At 38.9% G+C, this 23,720-nt stretch overlaps 1 pseudogene across 1 annotated transcript; it reads right to left on the bottom strand.

Annotated features, from left to right (window-relative positions):
• Positions 1-354: 354 nt before the first annotated feature.
• Positions 355-2,847, bottom strand: LOC101005364 (annotated as a pseudogene). The gene has a single exon (XR_640583.4). The product of XR_640583.4 is annotated as an NADH dehydrogenase [ubiquinone] 1 alpha subcomplex subunit 1 pseudogene (transcript).
• Between the last annotated feature and the right edge of the window lie 20,873 nt (positions 2,848-23,720).

Below are 23,720 nucleotides of genomic sequence, written 5' to 3'. Positions count from 1 at the left end.
TCTTAACTTTGCATGTGTGGTAATGTGTGTGGTATGTGAGGTGTGCATGTGGAGTGGAAGTGGTTGAGACCATCTGCAATAAGCTTGTTAACTGGTTTGTATCACTCATATCTTTATCCTCGAGACTGGAGATATCTAAGTTTTCATAAGAGATCATCAGAAGAATGATGATCAGCTGAGAAAACACATCCACAAAATTCCAAAGAATATCTGGTGAGATTATTTTAAAGAAAACATTTCTCATACACAAAAAGTGTAAGAATTGACATAGTAAATATGCAGGCACTCACTAATCATTTAAGAAATAAAAATTGAAAAATAATGCCATGAAATTATCTGCATTCCCCATTCTTATTTTTTTATTTTATTTTTATTAAGCACTACATAACACATTGCATGTTATATAATACACTGTATAACCTTCTAGCAGGGGTAGATGGCCATAACTGAGTTGTTTTTTCATCAGTCAGGAAAATGCTTCCTTAATCAATGTTCTCCAAACCCTTTGACACATAGTAATGATCAACTCCAGAGATGCACTTATCTCTTTCCATCAGATTCCAGTGATACCCAAAATGAGCAACCCTTTCTTCCTTGCCCCTATTAGTGAACCTCTGGATGTACGCAGTAGCCGCTCCTGGAATAAACAAGCACACGCCCATGGCGGCGAGTCCGGGGAGAATCTCGAACCACATCTCTGCCCCGTTACCTAGGCCAAAACCCTGCTTCTGGGTCCTTGAAAGGTGACCGGGCTTCGGCTCCCTTCCCAGTCGCATTCCCCATTCTTATTCCATTTCCCTTCTTCTATGCTTTTCTCTGCCACACATTGCCAGTCAAAACCACTATTCTGAGTTATTTGGAGTTTATCATCCTATGCATGTTGCTATACTTTTACTTCATAAATAATTTACACGTTAGAGTTCCATTGCAGAAAACAGAATCTGCTTTAGCTAGGTTGAAAAAGGGATGTCTTACTACATATTAAATAGCTTGAAAAATAGGAAGGGCCAAAGCACTCGGCTTAGGCTATGCTTCCAGAAATATCTCCAGAACATTATTACCTACAAAGCATTTGGGTAATGTTCTATCATTGCTGCCAGAGTTGCTAACAGAGGAGGTTGCCATCCATAATGCTGATGAAAGAATTGAAAACTACTCCTTTGGGAAAACAGCTGTATGAAGCTGTCAAATTAGGAAATTTCTGTCACCATGCTGACTACAAAACTATCAGACAGTAAAATGGATGCCTAGCACTCAGCCTGTTTGCTCATGCTCTAGATTTTATATTCAGGTCTAATCTCATCAGGATGCATACAATGAGAAAACACTCCATTGTATCTGGAACTCTAGTTCAGGCAGTCAGACAAGGGGTTAATGTTCAAATTATACGAAGGAATTCTACAGCTTAATAGCAACATACGTACGCACACACACACGCACACACACACCAGTTTAATAACAGACAAAGTACTTAAATAGATGTTTCTCCAAAGAAGACATATAAATGGCCATCAAGTATATGAAAAGGTGCTCAACATCACTAATTATCAGGGAAAGGAAAATAAAAATCACAATGAGATATTTTCTCACATTTGTTAGGCTATTATCAAAAGCAGAAAAGATAACAAGCATTTGTGAGCATATAGAGATACTGGAACCCTTCTAACAGTGTTGGTGGAAATTTAAAATGGTGAAATGACTAGGGAAAACAGAATAGAGGTTTCTCAAAAAATGAAAAATAGAGCTACTATAAGATTCAGCAATCCCATTGCTGGGTATATAACTAAAAGCATTAAGATGAAGATCTCAAAGAGACATCTGAACTCCCATGTTCACTGCAACATTATTCACAATGGCCAAAACCCAACAACCTAATGTCCATTGACAGATGAACGGAAAGAAATGTGATATATACATATAATGGTGTATCACCGTATTCAGCTTTGAAAAGAAGAAAGTCCTGCCATATGTGACAACTCAGATGAATCTGGAGTACATTATGCTAAGTGAAATAAACCAGTCATAGAGGGTGAAATACTGCATGATTCCACTTACATAAAGTGTCTATAATAGTCAAACTCATAGAAATAGAGAAGAGAATGGCAGTTGCTAGGCGCTAGATGGAGACAGGAAGATAGAAAATTGTTGCTTAATGGGTATAAAATTTAAGTTAGGCAAGATGAATAAGTTTTAGAAACCTGTACAACACCATGCCTATGGCTAACAATACTATATTATGCACTTTAAAAGTTTGTTTCCAGGATATAATCCTGCAGAACATTATGTCAAGTAAAATAAGCCAGGCACAGAAAGACAAATACTCTGTGTTCTCTCTCATATGTGGGAGAGAAAAAAATAAAAAGATCTCATAGAAGTAGAGAATAGAATACTGTTTACGACAGGATGGGAAGGGGAGCAGAGAAAGAGAAGAGGAAAAGAATGGTTAATAGATACAGAATTACAACTAGATAGAAGGAATGAGTGCTAGTGTTCTGCAACACTGTAGGATGACTATAGCTAATAACTTCCTGTATATCTTCAAACAGCTAGAAGAGAGAATTTTGAATATTCCCAACACCAAGAAATGACAAATGGTTGAGATGACGGATGTTCTCATTATGCTGAATTGCTCATTACACATTGTATCCATGTATCAAAATATCACTCAGTACCCCATAAATGTGTATGGTTATGATGTGTCAATTAAAACATAAATAAATAAATATAGATCTTATGTCACATGTTCTCACCATAAAAAGTGTTTACATAAGGTGATAGATGTGTTTATTACCTTGATCATGGTAATGATTTTTATGGGACTATCTATATGTTCAAGATTATAAAATTGTATACATTAAATATGTACAGTTTTATATATCACTTATATTTTAATAAAACTGTCAATTTTTTTAAAAAAGATGATAACCCAGTAAGGGTATAGAATCTGTGTGGATGAAAAGAAAGAAAAATTACTAATTTAGGGATAAAATTTAAACACTGAGGTATAAGACTCAAAAGAATTTTAGAAGTAAATTTTTTGCCTGTAGAGGTAAAAGTTAGAAAATTGTGTTTCTCTTGAAATGAAAGATATTGGGCTGTTCCTACCTCTGAAGCCATAATTTCACTGTTCAGGAATTCTATAACTAGGGACTTTGTCATTTTTTGTGCAATCTCAGTATGGTTTGGATTATGAAAAAAGCATATCACATTGGGTAGCAAACTGTTTAAGATTTATTTCTGAGAAAAAGTTAATAAATCTTCTGGCAGCCCTTTGAAATGTATTATGATTGAAAAGGATTCCCAGCTGAAAACACTGGAACTATTTTCTTTAGTAATCTACAAATGTTTTATCACCCTGTCATGTGATGGATAGCATTCAGAAATAGTTAAAGTAAAAGTAACTCTAAGTGCCCAGAAATTATGCAGAGTTTCACTCTTTTGAAAGAAGCTCTTAATGTGGCAGTAATATATTGAAAGACTGGTTTCTAAGCTTAAATCTAGAGTCTGTTTCTAGAGGATTAGGACAAGATGTTGTGCATTGCATATGTTTTTAAAATTTGCTATAAATTAGTAATAACAATAAAGATCTACTTTGTCTGTCTGTGGTTGGATGAATCACATGACCATGTAAATAGTATGACTGAATATATGAGATAAATACAGGAGAATTGTCTTGGCATCTTAAAGAAGCCCAACAAATGGTACCTCCCCATCCCCACCTGAGTTCTGAATGTAATAAAAATGAGATTAGAAATGAGGCCATTGGACAACATGAATGAGCGTGAAGGACGTTATGTTAATGAAATAAGCCAGGAACAGAAAGATAAATACCATATGTTCTCACTTATATGTGAAAGCTTAAAAGGTTTATCTCATAGATGTAGAAAGGAAAATCATGGTTACTAAAGTCTGAAAAAGGGCGGGAGACATGAAGGGAGGTAGGATAATAGGTACAAAAATACAATTAGAAGAAATAAGTTATTGTGTTTGACAGCACAGTAGGGTGATTATAGTTAATGAGAATTTCTAGTATATTTCAAAATAGCTAGAAGAGAGAATTTTTAATATCCTCAGCACAAGAAGTACCAAATATTCAAGGTGATAGATATGCTCATTACTCTAATCTGATCACTATACATTATATATGTATCAAAACATCACTATGTATCTCATAAATATGTACAATTATATCTTCATTAAAAAATTAATTTTTAAATGAAATGAGGGCATTGAAGGACAAAATATTTTGTTTTCACAGACCGAGTTGTAGGAGGTACTATACAGTGTGGGAGGCAGGAGAGAATAAGCTTCCTAGTTGACTTGCGGAATTAGTCCTAGTCACAGAAGACACTACAACCCCACATGCTTGCCCTAAGTGAGCCAGGCCCCCTACATGTGTAACATGGGCAGCTGAAACAGGTCCATATGTTCCCTGTGGTCAGGCTGGCCCCCAGTGAGGAAAACAGAAATATGTGAGCTGAACCAAGCACACCCAACTTCTTCTCAAATAACAACAAGTCCATCACTTCCACTGCCTCCTCTCCTACCTCTGTGGGGAGTGACTGGGAAGGTAACAAGAGTCTCTCCTACTGACTCCAGAAGTGAAGAACAGGTCTCCCCTGATGGTGCTCAGCTTTTCATTCTCCTGGCTCTCTGGGTTAATGCCATGGTTCCATCAGGACTGTGGCTATTTTCCTAGGGGAAGGAAACTCAGTAACAGACAGGATGTCCAACTTCAGTCTTGACTGGATTGCATCCCCAATGCTAACTACTACCCCTTTGGATAGACTTCAGAGAGCATTCTCTGGTTATAACTGCTGCACAACTAAGTACTCAAAACATAGTGATGTACAATAACTTTTCAATGCTCACAGAATGAAGCAGTGTGAATGTCTTACACATGCTCCACCATCTCTGGAGTCTTGGCTGGCGCAATTTAACAGTTGGGGGTAACCACACAGCTGGGGAATCATTGAGAGGCATCTTTATGCACGTGGCTGGTGATTGGTCCTACGTAGTTGAATCTGTGGTACCAGACCTCAACTGATGCTGTCAACCCGAGCACCTACAGGTCACTACTCCAGGTGGTTGGACTTCTTATGTAGTAACTCATGGCTCCAAAACAAATGTGCCAAGAGAACCAGGAGGATGCAGTACTGCTTTTTCTACCTAGCCCTGGAAGTTAGGAACTTCACTTTCTCTGTATGATATTGTTTATAAGCTAGTCACTGAAAGGGCCCAGATTCATGATAAAAGACATAATCCCCCAACTCTTACAAAAGGAGCATCAAAAAATTTTCAGAAAATGTTAAAACCTCCACAGTTCAATAGTTGTTAGTATTGATTTTGTCCCATATGGATCTGAAAATAGTCAGAACAACAATTAATTAGTTCCAAGACACGTCTGCCACCAAAGCCAAAAATTATTTCTCTATCTCATTTCCTATCCAAACTGTGTCCACTTAAGAATTTCAACAGAGCGTATCGGAAGATCCTCAGTGAAACTGAATTACAACAATAAGATATTAACATAATAAATTGCCTAAAGATGTTCTGCTAGTAAAATTCCAACAATTATAGAAAACGTCCCATATGTTTGATATAGTCTTATTAACAGTATTTTCAGAAAGAAATTAAATGCAAATCCTAAAAGTGTTCAAGTCCAAAGACTTCAAAATCCAAAAGAATTTAAATCCAAAATAAAACTGTCTTGACCTTGTAGGACAAAAAAATTAATTTATCCCCAGTTTCTTTTTCTGCTCACACTCAACTGAAAAACAGAAACAATGACAACAACAACAACAAAGTAATAATAATAACTGGACAAATTTGAAGTTCTTTCTTCTTAATAATCAGACAGATTTGAAGTTCTTTCATCAGCTGCAAGCTAGGCATTCACTCATTGAAATGACTAAAGTGTCTTCAGACCATAAACTTTGTGTTAATTTACTCCCAAGCCTTTCCTCAACCTCTCCAAACATTTCAGGAGTTCAGGTATCTGAAAGGACAAGACTCCGTAGAGCATTCTCCTGTGAGGCTTTGGTTTAAAGGCAACTGATTGGTCCATTTAGAGAAAGAGACTGGAGTGGAGGCAAGCATTGAGTATTTGAGAGATCCCAGTGCTAACTCCTCAGGGTCTTTATTCACACACGAATGTGCTCTGTGAGTTGAACCATGCAATGAATCTAAGCTTCAGAGAGCTCAAGACAGAGATGTAAGAGAGTTTTTTGTTGGTTGGCTGGCTGGTTGGTTGGTTGGTTTTTGAGACGGAGTATCACTCTGTCTCACCCAGTCTGTAGTGCAGTGGCATGATCTTAGCTCACTGCAGGCTCTGCCACCTGGGTTCCAGTGATTCTCCTGTCTCAGTCTCTCGAGTAGCTGGGACTACAGGCGTGTGCCACCACACCAGGCTTTTTTTTTTTTTTTTTTTTTTTTAGTAAAGATGGTATTTCACCACGTTGGCCAGGCTGCTCTCGAACTTCTGACCTCAGGTGATTCACCCATCTCAGCCTCTCAAAGTGCTGGGATTACAGGTGTGAGCCAGTGTGCCCGGTTCAAGATTTTTAATGTACCTCTGACCCATAGGTCAGGATGTCTAACCCATTATGCCAGTTGAAAGTCGTAAGTTAAAAAATTGGCCCTAAGGGTCAGAATTTAAACAGAACATTATAAATTCCGTTACCATTATCTTGACCAAAAGTTAAAGCCAGACATTCAGGCATCCCCAGAAATATAGCTAGAGCTGTTACAAACCAGCCATAAATTACCTTAATTACAGTGTCTCTTTTAAAGAGTTCAAAGATGATCACTGTACTGTCTCTATACCCAGCACATTTAGAAAACAAAGCAATATGCAGCCCCTAAAGAAGTTAGTGAAGCAAAATTTCATTCTTATTACACAGTGGTTAGTAATGGCAAAAATCATAGCAGAAACTCAATGGCACTGAGGGAGAAAGGATTAATGGAGATAATTATTTCTTTCAGCCCTACCAGACACCCACCCAATCTATGCCAGTGGCCCATGACCACTTAAATTTACACTAAGGATAAATTAACCATCAAGAAGTTATGTCTGCCATTATGTTTGCCTTATATACAAGCATTAATCACTTCTGTCAAAGACTGGCATGTAACATTTAATAGTCAGTTGTGGTTTGAATTGTGTTTCCCCAAAATATATGTTGACATCCTAACCCATGGTACCCGTCAATGTGACTTTATTTGGAAATGGGTTCTGGAAGTAATTAAGATGTAATTTAGTTGAGGTCACACTGGAGTAGGGTGGGCCTTTTATCAAGTACGACTGGTGCTCTTATAGGAAGAGGAAAAGAGACGCAAAGACAGATAATCAAGGAGACCATCATGAGGCAGAGGCAGAGACCACAGTGATGCTTCTATGAGCCAAGAAAAGCTAAGGACTGCCAGCCATCACCAGAAGCTAAAAGAGAAGCCTGAAACACATGTTGCCTCAGAGCCTCCAGGAGGAATCATCCCTGGAGACATCTTGATATCAGATTTCCAGCCTCTAGAACTGTGAGGCAACAAATAATCTGTTGTTTTAAGCCACCGGTTTGTAGTCACTTGTTCCAGCAGCCCTAGAAAGCTAACACACAGTCAGCCGCCATTTTTTAATGTTTGACCACGCACAGGTTTGAACCCTCACCTCTCCCTGTTCTCCTTCTACTCTGCACCTGGGAAAGTTTATAATAACGCTGAGGTGCTCCCTCTTTTGGTGCCAGTGGGAATTTCAAACTACCTATGGGAACCCCCACTCCTTCCTTATCACTAACCTCAGTAAACACCCCAGGCTCAACTGCTTTCTCTGTTCTCTCAAACCATTTTTGGACCCACTAAGGAGCCACCCTGTTGTCGCAAGAAAGCCTTGTTATCTGAGCAATAAACCTTTCTATATCGTCTTGGGGTGTGTGTGTGTGTGTGTGTGTGTGTGTGTGTGAACAGTCTTCACATCTGGACAAAATCTGGGGTAAGGGACCTTTTCCTTTCTTTGGGATAACCAAATATGGAAGGCATTTGCCTTATTGCAAAGTTGAAAATATTTCAACATTGGCAATCCTATTCCTGAGTCTTATTTGTAGTACAACTCTATCCCCTTCGGTACATTCACAGTTTCTTCATTTCTGTCCCCTTTAGAGCCCCATGCTTCAGCTACCCCAGAATTGCACTGAGAGTGGGCTCTGTTTAGCGACAGAGGCATCCAGTTTTCTTGTGAGGAGGAAATGTAATCCGTTGCTCAATCATGCCTGTCTGGGAAAGGTGCGTGCCATTGGTGCAGCCCATGCATATTTGCTAACACTGGCTTGACCCTCTGACTTGCCTGTATTTGCCCTGCCCCAAACAATCTGGACACCATTGGATGGAAGCCATTTGTAAGTACACACTTGCCCTGACAGCAACTGCAAAACATCTGCGAGTGAAGCTGCCATAAGCTCCAGTCACTGGCCAAAGTTAACACTATTTGCGCTGTGAGTCACAGAGCCATATGCCATATGGACTTGTCCAACGCATGCATGACACAAGCTGCCACCATCCACAAGAGCACCTACTAGACTGGCCCCTACAGAGCTGCTCCAACTTGCCACAGAATATTTACTCTTTGATTTTATTTCTCAACATTCCCAAAAGGAGCACCAGGCATTGAAGTCTGAGAGGAAGATTCAAGAAATAACTATCGGGAGAACCAGCTCCCGATGTTTAACGCGCGTTCTTTTCTATTTCCTAAGTGTCCCGGCTGGGTTGAGAAATAAAAGGAAAGAGCACAAGAGAGAGAAATGTAAAGCTGGGTGTCCGGGGGAGACATCACATGTTGGCAGGATCGGTGATGTTCCCCAGCCATAAAACCAGCAAGTTTTTATTAGCGATTATAAAAGGGGAGGGAGTGCACGAATAGGGTGTGGGTCACAGAGATCACGTACTTCACAAAGTAGTAAAATATCACAAAGCAAATGGAGACAGGGTGAGATCACAGGCCCATCGGATGAGGAGAAATTAAAATTGCTAATGAAGTTTCGGCACGCATTGTCATTGATAACATCTTTTTTTTTTTAAATTTATTTATTATTATTATACTTTAAGTTGTAGGGTACATGAGCATAACGTGCAGGTTTGTTACATATGTATACTTGTGCCATGTTGGTGTGCTGCACCCATCAACTCGTCATTGATAACATCTTATCAGGAAACAGGGTTTGAGAGCAGGTAACCTGTCTGACCACAATTTATTAGGTGAGAGTTTTCCCATCCTAGTAAGCCTGGGAGCACTATAGGAGACCCTGGCTTATTTCATGCCTTCGGCTTCGACCATAAAAGACAAGACGCCTTAAAAAGGGGCTGTCTATAGGCCTACCCTCAGGGCGCGTTCTCTTTCTCAGGGATGTTCCTTGCTGAGAAAAAGAATTCAGCCATATTTCTCCTATTTGCTTATGAAAGAGGAGAAATATAGCTCTGTTCCCTGCGGCTCACCAGAGGCCAGTTCAGTAACCTCTCTTGTTCCCTGAACATCGCTGTTACCTTGTTCTTTTTTAAAGATGCCCAGATTTCATATTGTTCAAACACACATGCTCTACAAACAATCTGTGCAGTCGACACAATCACAGGGTCCTGAGGCGACATTCATCCTCCTCAGCTTACAAAGAAGATGACGGGATTAAGAGACTAAAGTAAAGACAGGCATAGGAAATCACAAGGATATTCATTGGGGAAGTGATAAGTGTCCATGAAATCTTCACAATTTATGTTCAGAGATTACAGTAAAGACAGGTATAAGAAATTATAAAAGTATTAATTTTGGGAACTAATAAATGTCCATGAAATCTTCACAATTTATGTTCTTCTACCGTGGCTTCGGCTGGTCCCTCCGTTCGGGGTCCCTGACTTCCCGCAACAAATAACATTTTCTTCCCTTCTCCATGCTGAGCAAACTGATAAATAAGGTACTTCTAAAGCAAATAGAAGTCAGTGTCACTTTAGTAATTTATATATATTTAATACTTCATAAGTACGTATATATACATATTCATAGTATACATATTTAAATATTACTTTATTATTGAAACAGGCTAAAATGGGGCTTAGGTTAGTGTGAGGGATGAAAGGGCTTGAGGCAGTTGTAGACAGATGTACCCACCCCGTCCTAGGCAGCACTGGGTTACTCATGCAGATCTACTCCACTACCTCCAATTCCAGCAATGGCCAAGGTCCTCACCTCCTCACTGCTGCACTGGTGGATTTTCCTCACATTAAAAGCAAGTGTTCACCAACACCCTATTCTATCATATGTCAATCTCACATCAGTGTTAGAGATCACATGAATGATCTGATCATGGTAGAGGAGTAACAGTCCTGCAAAACCAAAGCAAAACCTTCTGTGACTTGCAAATGTTTCATATAGAAACTATAATGGGGATTTTAAGTTTCATAATCATTTTTATCTTACAACTTGAGGAAACAAAGATTTTATAACCTCTTCGAAAATCAGATTGACGTTGGAGAAAAATTTTCCTAGATCTTTAAAATGACAGCAAACATTCATTTTATCAATACAGGATAAATTCTAGAGAATCATAATAACAAGTGGTTCTTAACTGGGGTTGATTATCCCCTAAGGGACATTGGGCAATATTTGGAGACATTTTTGGCTGTCTCAACTGGGGCAGGTGCTGCTGGAATCTAATGGGTAAAAGCCAAGATGCTGCTAAACATCCTAAACTGTACAGGACGCTTCTCCATAACAAAGAATTATCTGACTCAGAATGTCAATAGTACTGAGGTTGAGAAATCCTTCCTTAAGATATACCACAGGACTGTGTTTCAGTATCTATTTAAGTATTTATTTTTAGAATATCACTTAATTCAACACATGTCATACTAGTAATGACATCATAATCCAATTATCTTGGGACACAACTTGCTTTTTCAGAAGGCAGCACAAAACAAGGAAGCTCTGCAGTTGTTCCAGGCTGTGTAGCAGCAAACCTACTACCTGGGCCATCTCATATTTCCAGATGTGTCTTAATAGAGACATATGCCAGGAGGAGCTTCTGGTAAGCCCCAGCAAGAGGCTGTGGCTAGATCTCTAGGTTTGGAAGAAGGCATGTCATCTGCAAAAAATAACTACATACACCATGTGTAAAATGGTCCCTGATTTACTACTGGGTCAGAGTGGAACCAGAGATACGAAGTCATCAAGTGACTTCATGGACAAAAATACTATATTGTGTACTCTCAGAAACACCAAGTTATAGGTGGACCCAGCCATAATCTATAGTACAATGGACTAATCACACCCAGTATCAAACATGAGCAGGTTCAGAGGTCACAAGTAAGTTGCATAAACTGTTGACCTAGACTCTCATGTCACCTGCCAGTAGTGAACAGGTATCTGTCCTAAGCTCACACCTATGGCATCACGACAGCAGGGAGTGGGGTGAGTAAAAGCAAAGGAGAAGAATTAAAAGCTCAGGCTTTGTTCATGAAACAGTGAGCCTGCTAGAAATTTGGGTGCATATCAAAAACGAATGGTAGCTGGCCAAATGGCACAGTGGCTCATGCCTGTTAATCTCAGCACTTTAGGAGGCCAAGTTGGGCAGATCACTTGAGACCAGGAGTTTGAGACCAGCCTGGCCAACACAGCGAAAACCCATCTCTACTAAAAATACAAAAACTTAGCTGGGCATGGTGGCACATGCCTGTAATCCCAGCTATTTGGGAGGCTGAGGCACAAGAATCGCTTGATCCTGGGAGATGGAGGTTGCAGTGATCTGAAATTGCACCACTGCACTACTCCAGCCTGAGTGACAACAAGACCTGGTCTAAAAAAAAAAAAAAAAAAAGAATGGCTGCTTATCTACAGTCCAATGGCCAGAGGTTCAGGCGATGTGCCTGGCCATCCACTTTGTGTGAAAACAGACATAGCTGAGATAAGGGTGTATCATGGGGAGTGCTGACTGTCCAGTCAGAGGCCTAGGAGGAGCAGGCCTGGTAGACTGGATTCAGAGAGGTCTGGGGAGAGGCATGCAGATGAGATGCATGGGAGGCATGGGAGTGGGAACAAAGTGTGGAGCTCCTTCTAAATCAGGTTACTGCCCACAGAAGCAGCTACTGCCAAAGAGACACTTATCAAGCAAGCAGACAAGATAAATTAACAAATAAATTTTAGTCAGACTCCATTCTCAGTCATCCCGGTGCTTATGCAATGGGCTCAGTTGAAGCAGCCATCATGGCAGAGATGTATGGGTCCAAAGGCAAGAGATTCCTTAGGCCAAGGGTGAATTAGCTACAGCGGCTGCTGAAGCTCTGTCATGCCACCATCAGGGACTAATGCTGAAAGCATCTCTCAGAAGGTCTATATTGGACATTATTTGGAAATGATTATATCAGATCCCTTCCATTCTTCCAAGTAATATGTAAACTTGGATGGGATAGACCCGTATTCCAGGTAATAGTCTGCCTTTCCTGTCTGTAATATCTCAGCGAGCCCTCTTGTCCAAGAATGCAAAGAATGTCTACTCTGCTCACATAGGATCCTACATATGATCACTTCATTCCCAGAGACCCACTTTAAAGAAATAGAGGTGAAGTAGTGGGCATAAGACCAAGGAATACCCCGGTCCTACCACCTCCCACAGAGTGCAAGAGCCATGGCCTGTGATAAAGCAGGCTTTGTAGATGCAGGGAATCACGAGCGATTCAATGTGACACCCTGCACGGGGATGGGGTACTATCCTTTATTATGCAATACACACATTAAATGAATGGTCATTATATGGTCCTCAAAATGTAAAATACTGTGTCCAGGTAGAGAATGGGGGAGGTAGCCATTCACTACCATCCACATTCAAGGGATTTGTACTTCCAGTGTGCACAAATATAATCTCTGTGGGTTCAGCATTCCTGATTCCCAGAAGACATCACTTCCACCAGGAGGAACAACGTGGATTGCACTAAACTTAAAGTTATTACTGCTCAGTGTATGTTCTGTGTGCTAGTGAAGTAACTAGCTAAGAAAGAAGTTGCTATATTAGCAGGAGCAATTGACTCTAATCATGAAGAAATAGGGCTGCTGCTACATAATTGAGACAGAGCAGAAGGTATTTTGCATTCTGGTGATCCACCAGGATGTCTTTTGTTACTAGCATTGCTGGATTTAATTCTACTGCCAATCACAGCCATTAATAAGGGCAAAATAAACCGGGAGTCGGATCCTGCAGCAATGTGAGTTTGAGAAAACCCTCCCTTCTCAGACACACACACACACACACCCCACACACCACTGCCACCACCACCACAAGTGCCAGTCAGTGGGGAGGAGACTCTAAACACTGGTGGAGAAGGGAAATCTTGGGTATGAGAGAGTGTTGGGACCAAGCCTGCAGTGGGAGCTATCATTGGTCCCACTAGCCTTCCTCATAGTTTTCTCAGAAAAAAAATGTAATCCTGGAGAAGCCCTGTGTGCACCGAAGGAACTTAATGTGAGAAGCAAGTGTACATGAGCGCCCCTAGGGACTGTCGAGAATGCTTTGTTTTCAGGTGCCCAGACATGTTCCCCCCATGCCCATACCCTGCTGGTAAAACTCAAAGAGAACACCTTCTCAAGAAGAATTGCCCTCAGACAAACAGGAACCACTTCGCCTTTAAGACTACTCCTCCCAACCCTTGAGGACAGAGTATAGCTAATAACTGAATTGGGGGTACAAACGTTGACCCAAGACGCGACCAACTCTTGTGCGGTTGAGGTGTGTGCCACTGGATACCGTCATCCCTCGCCACACATGTCTGTCGAGCACCTGAAGTGAGACATGTTGTTCGCACACTAGATTTCAAAGATTTAGTATAAAAAGAAACATAAGATGTTGATATGGTTTGGCTGTGTCCCCAACCAAATCTCAACTTGTATCTCCCAGAATTCCCACGTGTTGTGGGAGGGACCCAGGGGGAGGTAATTGAATCATGGGGGCTGGTCTTTCCCATGCTATTCTCGTGATAGGGAATAAGTCTCATGAGATCTCATGGGTTTATCAGGGGTTTCCGCGTTTGCTTCTTCCTTGCTGACTCCAGGTGAAAGGGCCTTTCGCCTCTCGCCATGGCTCTGAGGCCTCCCTAGCCGTGTGGAACTGTAAGTCCAATTCATTCTCTTTTTCTTTCCAGTCTCCGGTATGTCTTTATCAGCAGTGTGAAAATGGACTAATACAGATATCTTATCAAATGTTTAATATTGATACATGCTGAAATGTCAATACTTTGGATGCACTCGTTCAAACAAAGTGTTTTAAACCATCTGTTTCTTTTTACGTGTTTAAATGTGGCTACCAGAAAATTTAAAATTACCTGTATGGCATGCAATATATTTCCACTGGACAGCGATGCTCTAGAGTTGTCCTGTGGGGTCAAGCTGAAGCCAGTCTCCAGCTAAGACACATTCTTGCCGAGCTGGATTCCCTGTCCTGTACTGATCCCCGCCATGCTCTTCTCCTGAGGATGCTCCCTCACTAAATCCCTCGAACAAGAGTCCCACCTCAGCCTCTGCTAGAAATCAACTCTAAAATACTTGATGTTTGCATGTGTTTGGTCTTCAATGCCCTATAAATGGCTGGATCTGATGTAAATCTTCAAAATAAAAACATGTAAAGAAAACATAGCACAAACATAACACTATTACACTAAAAAATTATATGAGAACCATATGCTTATCTCATGATATTAGAACACAATGATATAAAGACGTGCGCGGTGCAAGGCAACAACATTAATAATGGTTTTGATCAGAATGCTACTAAAAAACACAATTTAAATAATAAGGCTCTTATGTTAGCTCACAGTCAGCATTAATTCACCATCAAGTTGGAGAAAGATGTTTATGTTTCACAGATGCCATTCCTGGACTCTATATTTAAGATTATCATCACTGCTTTTGACGAGCAAACAACATTCACACTTCTTTTAAAATCTGGTTAGGATTCAAATGTTAATGACTTTAAGGCATTCTGAAAGTGACATCCACTGGATAGTTTTATACTCTCCATTAGTGTGTATCCTAAAACAACCTTTAGAATTGTTATTCCCTATATTTATTTCAAAAACTTAAAAAAAAAAAATCCTGAAAATTCCTCTCCACCTAAATAACTTAATCCATTATACAGTGACAAAATGTTGTTTTGGTATAAAGGATATGATATTTGGCGTATGATAATTGTTAGCAAAAGTGCATCCTGTGAACGAAGAGTTGACCTCTCAAGAAAAAGCAATTTACAAAGAAAGCTGCCGACAAGCCTGCCTGCATAACCTTATACTACCACATGATGTCCCTCTAATGCCAGGTTCTAAGGATGGAATTAACCCCAATACAGGCTTTGTAGATAAAAATATTCAGTTAGAACAACAGAGCACACAGATCTTACAACATAAGGTGTTTTTAATTGGTTAGTTTATACTGGACCTCACATATCACATATCAAAAAATGCATCTCTGGTTAAAGAGTCCTGGACATGGGCAAAGCATTATGATGAGGACGCCTGGTAAGAAGTGCGAGCAGTTCAGCAGAGTCACGGGTGTGTGAGCACTTGGGTTTTCATTGCCAGATTTGCCCTCAGGCCAAACAGGATATACAAAGAAAAACCTATGACTGAAAATGCTAGCGAGATATTTTAGAACATGCAAGTCATAGAGAAATTTACAAAGCTTACAGTGAGTCAGAGATCACCTGCAAAGAAGCAAGGATCAGAATATCAGACATAGCAACAAAAATGGATGCAACAAAAGAAGGAGTAGGATATTTTTAAATATTTAAGGAAAAAAATGTTGGATATAAAATTATATACCCAAGCAAATGTCCTTTTAAAATGCTGCTATAGGCCTGGCGCGCTGCCTCAGGCCTGTAATCCCAGCACTTTGGGAGGCCGAGGCAGGCAGATCGCCAGAGGTCGGGAGATTGAGACCATCCTGGCCAACATAGTGAAACCCCATCTCTGCTAAAAAAAAAAAAAAAAAAAAAAAAAAAAAAAAAAATTAGCCAGGAGCGGTGGCACATGCCTGTAGTCTCAGCTACTCAGGAGGTTGAGGCAGGAGAATCGCTTGAACCCGGGAGGCAGAGGTTGCAGTGAGCCTAGATTGCACCACTGCACTCCAGCCTGGGTGACAGAAAGCAACTCCGTCTCTAAATAAATAAATAATAGAATGTTGCTATAATAAAAAGATATTTCAGCAATATATAGTTTCAGAAATTCTTCTCCCTAAACAAGTCCTGTATAAACTTTCATGAAGGAAATAGTAAAATGAGTTGCTGCAAGAGATATGGTAACGTGGATCAAATGAAACCCTAAAGTATTTTGTGGTCTGAAAATTCAATTGCTAAATATTTTTTTTTAAAAGAATATCCATAAAAACTCAGTTCTCAATTCCTAGAAAATATGAGCAGGTAGATAAAAGAGAATTTAAAATAACTACTCATACCTTTCACACACTTTGTCTTCATCCTGCCAAGTTCTGGAAAATCAGATTTAGAGAACAGTAACAAAAATTATCAAGTATTTCTAGCCTGAGAAAAAATAAAAATGTCAACTTTTATAAAAAATATGAAAAAAATAAACAAGGATACTCATTTCCAGAATGCTGAATTAGCAGGCATTGCTTCAAATCTAAAACAGACTTAAAATTGTGATATTTGAGTCACTGCACATAAAATCTTTGGTATTTGTGGTTTAAATATACATGATGCATAAAATTTCTCCCTAAGCAAGATGATGACTATAATCCCTTGTTGTTGTCATACTGTGTCATTCAAAACATTCTGCAATGCTGATGACAAAATACAGTCTGGATTTTATAATAATTTATGTTTGTACCCTGCTGTTCTGGCTAATCGCTACACCCCTAATGCTGCAGCCTCTGGTAATAAAAAAAAACCTACAGACAGGCACTTCTTAACTATTTGTCTTTTCAGAGCTAGGTGTCTGCTGTCACCTGTGCCCCTTAATGAGCCCTAGAACCCACTTCCCTGAGGGAAGCTGACTATTCTCTTCTGTTCTTCCCAGAGGACAGGTTTACAGTTGCTTCCATAGCAACCACTGCTAACTGCTTTCTGACTTTTTAAGCTTCTTAGTAGCGTGGGTTTCTTTGCAAAGATATTATTCTAGAAGCTTTCAGCTCTTGACATCTTGTCTTAAAGAGCTTGGCTTTGTCCATGATCAATCTTCATTCTAAATAAAGCAGAGACTGTGTTGTTTCCCCATTTGCAAGTGTATCTGCTACCTCTCCTGGAAACGTAGAAACGCAGCCAACATGTGAATCCAGGCAGTTGTTCAGACCTTACTCTGGTGCTGAACTACATAGTTCCAGCAGATGTCACCATTTTTATGAGTAAAGGAACCTAAAGGTCTTTCCAGGTTGATAAAAATAATCTTAGCTTTTACGAGGCATCACAAAGTGGAAAGGGTAAACATGCAATAAAGTGTAAAAAATTTTTAATCCTTGAAGCTATAAAGGAATTTGGAAGTCCTCTTAGGTAAATTCTCAATTTAAGCAAGCTACTGTGAGTTTATTTCCTAAATCTAAAGTTAATTATCTATAGAGATTAGCAACTCAACACTCGAGGTTGATATGAGGGTTTATTGCAACAAAACACTATGAAGTCTATATTTTCAGTGCTCTTTTAAAAGAAATCTCTAAAGTTGTCTAACTTCTTAGAGCATGCTTAAGTTAAAAAGCTATAGATAGATAGATAGACAGACAGACAGATAGTTGTCTAACTTGTGACTCTAAGGTTACCTTTCCTCTCCTTTGCTGAGTATTAAAATATCTTCTGATCCCTTTTTGCTCCTTCCTCAACCACAAGGTAATTTTCAAAGGGATATTTGTAATTTTGACAGATTAAGGAACCAAGATGTGATGACATTTCTCCTCTGTTCTTTAATGTTTTAATTGGCTCTTAGTAAACAACACTAGTTTTTAATTCTGAATCAGCAGTCTTATTTTCCAGGACAAAGACAGTGTGTGTGAAAGGCATGAGTTCTTAGTACTATTCTTTCAGACCCACCTCATTAAATCCCCTTCCCTGCTTGGGGCTGGTGCGGTTGGCTTTGGCTCCATTTCTGAGCTGTTTTATTCAGAAAGACTTGTGAAATGACAGAAAGATCATTAACTGAGTCTACTTTTTCTCTGAGTCTCTCTAGCCTTAGCATAACCTTTTCCACCAACCCTTATGTCTTTCTTTTTCATATAGTTCTCCTTCTACATTGGATGTCTTTATTTTGTCCCTAAGCTAAATCAGTCTATGGGAAGTCCCCAGCCCAAGAATCTGGAAGGGAGCTCCACCCTTGTCCAATAGATGTTTAGCCATGATGGTCCCTGGTCTATAAAACTTGTAACTGGCGTAGCAAGGATGACTCAAAATCATAGGTTTTTTTGTTTTTGTTTTGTTTTGTTTTGTTTATACATAGATCTGGGAACTAGGGTATCCTAAAAATTTGAAGAGAAAACTGGAAAACCTTAACTCTAAATAGATGAATTCATGTTGTCTGCAGGCAGGTGAGGGTTACAAAAGAAAGATCACTATGAGACATTCCTATAGAAGCCTTCAAGAAGGCCAGGCACGGTGGTTTATGCCTGTAATCCTAGCACTTTGGGAGGCTGAGGCAGGCAGATTGTCTGAGGTGAGGAGTTCAAGACCAGCCAAGCCAACATGGTGAAACCCCGTCTCTACTAAAAATATAAACAATTAGCCGAGCGTGATGGTGGGACTACACGTCTGTAGTTTCAGCTACTCCAGAGGCTGAGGCAGAGAATTGCTTGAACCCGGGAGGCAGAGGTTTCAGTGAGCTGAGATCACACCACTGCACTTCAGCCCGGGCGACAGAGCGAGACTCCATCTAAAAAAAAAAAAAAAAGCCTTCAAGAAATGCCAAATACACATTTCAAGGAATAAGACTTCAAGCTATGATTATTATTAACCAAACAGTTTATAGTATCCACCATAGAAATACTAGAAATAATTTAAAATACACAGGGTGATAGAAGAAAAGCCCTGTGCTTCCATAAAAACTGGCCCACAGGAAAAAGATTGAAGTTTCCCTCTTGAAGCAGTATATTTTATTGAAATTAGCTTCTCCACTTTCTGAACTTTAATGTTTGAGTAACTCAAAACATCAACATGAATAAAGTTCCTCAGAGTGCTCTTAGAGTACTAAAGCCAAAGGACTGAGAAAGTACTTTTATGTGAGAAAAATAGCAAGTATTTAGTAGATACTACAATTTAAATCTCAACAACTGTAAACTATTCTCCTTTGATATGTGTTCAGTTTTATAAAAATAAATAAAAAGATTTATTTCCTCCAAAAAGAGCTTTGCTTGCATTAATTCATACAATTTTCAGTACTTTTACTGCAGTAGAAATGGTGTTCAGAGATTTCAAAATCTCAAGACTATTGTCTGTCTGAAGAGTTTTGATCCAAATAAATTCGACAACTGATATACACTTGAATTAGCATTATTGTTTAGGAGATCATATAACAGATATTATATTATATATATACATATACAAAATTATTTATATTATATATGCATACATACATATACAAAATTGTTTATCCTTCTGGCCACTAAAATGACCTTGAGGCAATGGAACCTCAGATGGGACCAACCCAATATTCAAATGTAGAGTCCAGATTATAGTTCCTCAAAATCAATTTTCCATGAAAAGGAGCCAGGGTATTTTGGAAGGATCACTGATTCCAAGTCTGGGGAAGGAAAGTATAAGAGAGTGTGCACGTTTTCATATAAGCCAAAGTTTCATTCAAGGGTTAATGGAATCAGATCAGAAGGATACAGAAACTAGATTATAGGGGTTTGTGATCATATCAGCATCAAAAATAGAAAAATACTTATGGTTAACTCGAATACATTAAATCTATGCAGTGGCTCACCCCTGTAATCACAGCACTTTGGGAGGCTGAGGCAGGCAGATTATGAGGTCAGGAGTTCAAGACCAGCCTGGCCAATATGGTGAAACCCTGCCTCTACTAAAAATACAAAAATTAGCCAGGTTGGTGGCATATGTCTGTAGTCCCAGCTACTTGGGAGACTGAGGCAGAAGAATCGCTTGATCCCTGGAGGCAGAAGTTGCAGTGAACCAAGATCGTGCCATTGCACTCTAGCCTGGCAGCAGAGTGAGACTCCATCTCGGGGGGGGAAAAAAAGGTCTTAAATCCATAATGACCTACCCAAATAAATATTAATTTAAATCTGCCAAAGAAGATCAAGATATCAGAATATTTCTGCTGGAATCTTATTACTCAGTCCTTTTGATAATGTTGATACCTTTCTTATATTGATAAAGGATGCAGAATACAGTTCAGTATTAAATACATCATATAGAAGACATTTTCTGACTCAAGGGATTGACTTCTTAAGTGTGGCATTCAGTCAGATGAAGATATGTGAGACATCCATAACCAATCTACTATTATTTTTTAAATCAGTAGCATTTGCTTACTTTAAGAATATGAATGAGAGTGAGATTACATTAATGTTTAACATTTTTAAAATTCAAGGAAAAGATGATAACAGATCATAAGTGTTCTGATCGATTGCTTATCTTGAGTAAGCTGCAGACATCTATGAGCAGACGGAAGTATTACATGAGTGGGTCACTCTGTTGAAATTATGAAAAAAAGGCATAATAACTACAAATAAGGTTCAAAATATTTCTCAGAGTCCTGGAAAAGTATCTAAGTGATCCTCTTGGACTAAGTCTATAAAAAAATGAATAACCTAATTAAATGTAATATTAATTGACTTTCATAATTGGGTTAGTACCTTTGAACCCTAGGGAGACTTAGAAGTAAATATAGATTTTTTTAAGAAAAAGAAAATACAGCACTAAAGTTTTTGTATTTTTATATTTTTAATGGATAAGAGAATCTGACCTGTTGTAATGATGATCTGAAATCTAATCTGAAGTATGTAATAATGGAATTCATTTAGATGAAACCTCACATTTTATATTTAGTATTAAAACAACTAAGAGAAACTTAAGTTTACTGTATTTATAAATATAAATTCTACTCACATGAACAGTGCGTAAGGATTCCCATTGTTCTACAACCACACAAAATGAAAGTCAATGGTACGTCAGTGAGGTCTTATTTTGAATTTAGTACATTTTAATGAAGTAGAGCATCGTTGAATATTATTTGATGTTTACATTTTCTCTTCTATAAAATGTCTGTCCATATGTTTTGCCCACTGTTATGTTATGTGCTTTGTATTTTTCATATGTTTAATTAACTTTTTATAGTAGTTAGTTGCACATAACAATTCCGATTCTGTTGCTTGTCTTTTCACTTTACTTTCTTCATGGTGTCTTTCAATTAATATATCAATCTTTTCCCTCTGACTTGCAACATTTGTATGCAGGAAATCCTCTTCTACCTCTAAGTGTTAAAGATGTTCCATATATTCTTATCAAGACTAATGTTTTGCTTGCTCATTTGTCTTTTTTCTTGCTGGAACTACATTTTGTCAATGGTGTAGGTTTGGACCCAAATTAATTGTTTTGTCTTTATGGATAAAATTGTCTGAGCACATTATACGCTTTTCTCCAGTTTTCTCCAATGTGATGTATCAAGTCATGTGTCAAGTTTCCATTAATGCCTGAATTCCTTTCTGAGCTATTGTATTCCACTGGTCAGTTGGTCTATCCCTGTGTGAATACTACATTGTCCTCAGTAAAATCTTGGTATCTAGCAGAATAAGCTCTTCCATCTTAGTTTTTCAGATATACTTGGACTTTTGCTCTTCTCTATAAATTTTTATCAATATATCAAGGTCCCTGAAAAAAACTTCTTAAAATTGTCGTTGAAATTTCATTGAATCAATAGATAATCTTGGGGATAACAGATACCTTGTGGTGTTTTCTATCCCCTGCAGTGCTTTCTCTCTCCATTTATTGATGTCTTGTTTAATTTCCTGAAATAGTGTCATAATTTTCTTCCTATAGCTGCCACATCTTTACATTAATTATAATATAGCATTTTGTTGCTAATATTGATATTTTTAAATGCATGTTTTCTCTTGATTGCTATTTTTTATTTATTTATTTATTTATTTATTTATTTGAGACAGAGTCTTGTTCTGTCACCCAGGCTGGAGTGCAGTGGCACGATCTCAGCTCACTGCAACCTCCGTCTCCCAGGTTCACGCCATTCTCTGGCCTCAGCCTCGCAAGTAGCTAGAACTACAGGTGCCCACCACCACGCCCAGCTAATTTTTGTATTTTTAGTAGAGACGGGGTTTCACCATGTTAGCCACCATGGTCTCAATCTCCTGACCTCATGATCTGCCCGCCTTGGCCTCCCAAAGTGCTGGGATTACAGGCATGAGCCACCACACCCAGCCTTGATTGCTATTTTAAAGTAACACAATTTATTATTGCATAATGACCATAAGCCTAGCTACTTTGGTAAACCTTTACTGATGTTTATAATTTGCATGAACTTTTTTTTTTTAAATTTACTCCTGCAGAATACATGAACTTTAAATAAAATTTCAATATAGATTGCCTTATCCATGATCAATAACAATTTTGCTTCCCTTTCCCATCCTTATACTACCCCTTTCTCTTTTTTCTTCTACTGCTCAAGCTAGGACTTTCAGTACAATATTTAATAGGTATGGTAATATTGAACATCTCATCCAATTCCAGATACTAAAGGAAATTCTTCTATTTTTTTTTGTTTGTTTGTTTTACTCGTAACAATGTTTGATGAATATTATTGATCCTTATTGTGTATCCTGGTGTTTCTCAACATTTTGAGCAGGATAACATCCAGAGAAAATTGTAATGGGCACATTGATGTAAATCATGAGGCTGCTTAAGGCAAGCAGCAATAGACTACAGCATTCTGCCTGCTTCAGGTCACAGCCAGCTGTGCCTAAAGCTGAGGAGATAATGCAAGAGCACAGCTGCAACATAATCTTGATGCACAGTCTGAAAGCTTCACCTTGACATGAGGAATTTAACTAGGAGGACAAAACTTGTGCCATAATTTGGTTTATGTTGTTCAATCTTTGGGTAGTATTAGCAGCCATGGATTCAGATACTGAAATGCAAAGCCAAATCAAGAATATCTTTTGTGCTTGTCTATTCCACTCAAATACCCTTGAAGGAGCAGGAAAAGACGCAATATAATCTACTTCCCTGTTATATATTAGACTTTCTTCCCTGGGATTACTTCTCAGAAATGACTTCAAATGTTGCTTCTCCTGCTGGCAAGCAGAATAATCTATTTTTATAAGAAATTTGAGCTTCAGCAGAGTCCAGTGGTATACATTGCCAGTCAGCCCATCACTGCATGGCTTGACCTCCAGAATGTCCACTCATTTCATAGACCCATATTGCCATTTCAAGAGATTGAACTAAAGCATCAACTTGTTGATTCCCATCACCTTCAGAAACTAGAAAAGAAGTTCTTTGGTGAACAACAGTATGATTTTCTTCGATTTGCACTCAGAATTATAGAAAGAGCAGTATCTGAGATAGGAGTCTCTTTATTGCCAATTATCTACAGTCCACTTGCCAGACCAAATTGAAAGTCCATTAGCAACAGTCCAAGAGTCAATATGCACCCAAATCATTGGGATTTTATTTGTGTCAATTCTATTACTGCCAGGAACAGAGCCTGTAATTCTGCCCAGTAGGCTGCCAACCTGG

Source organism: Papio anubis, chromosome 19 (assembly GCF_008728515.1).
Source record: "Papio anubis isolate 15944 chromosome 19, Panubis1.0, whole genome shotgun sequence".
Lineage (NCBI taxonomy): Eukaryota > Metazoa > Chordata > Mammalia > Primates > Cercopithecidae > Papio > Papio anubis.
Note: the sequence above shows the minus strand (reverse complement) of the source record. Positions and strands in the feature narration are given on the sequence as shown.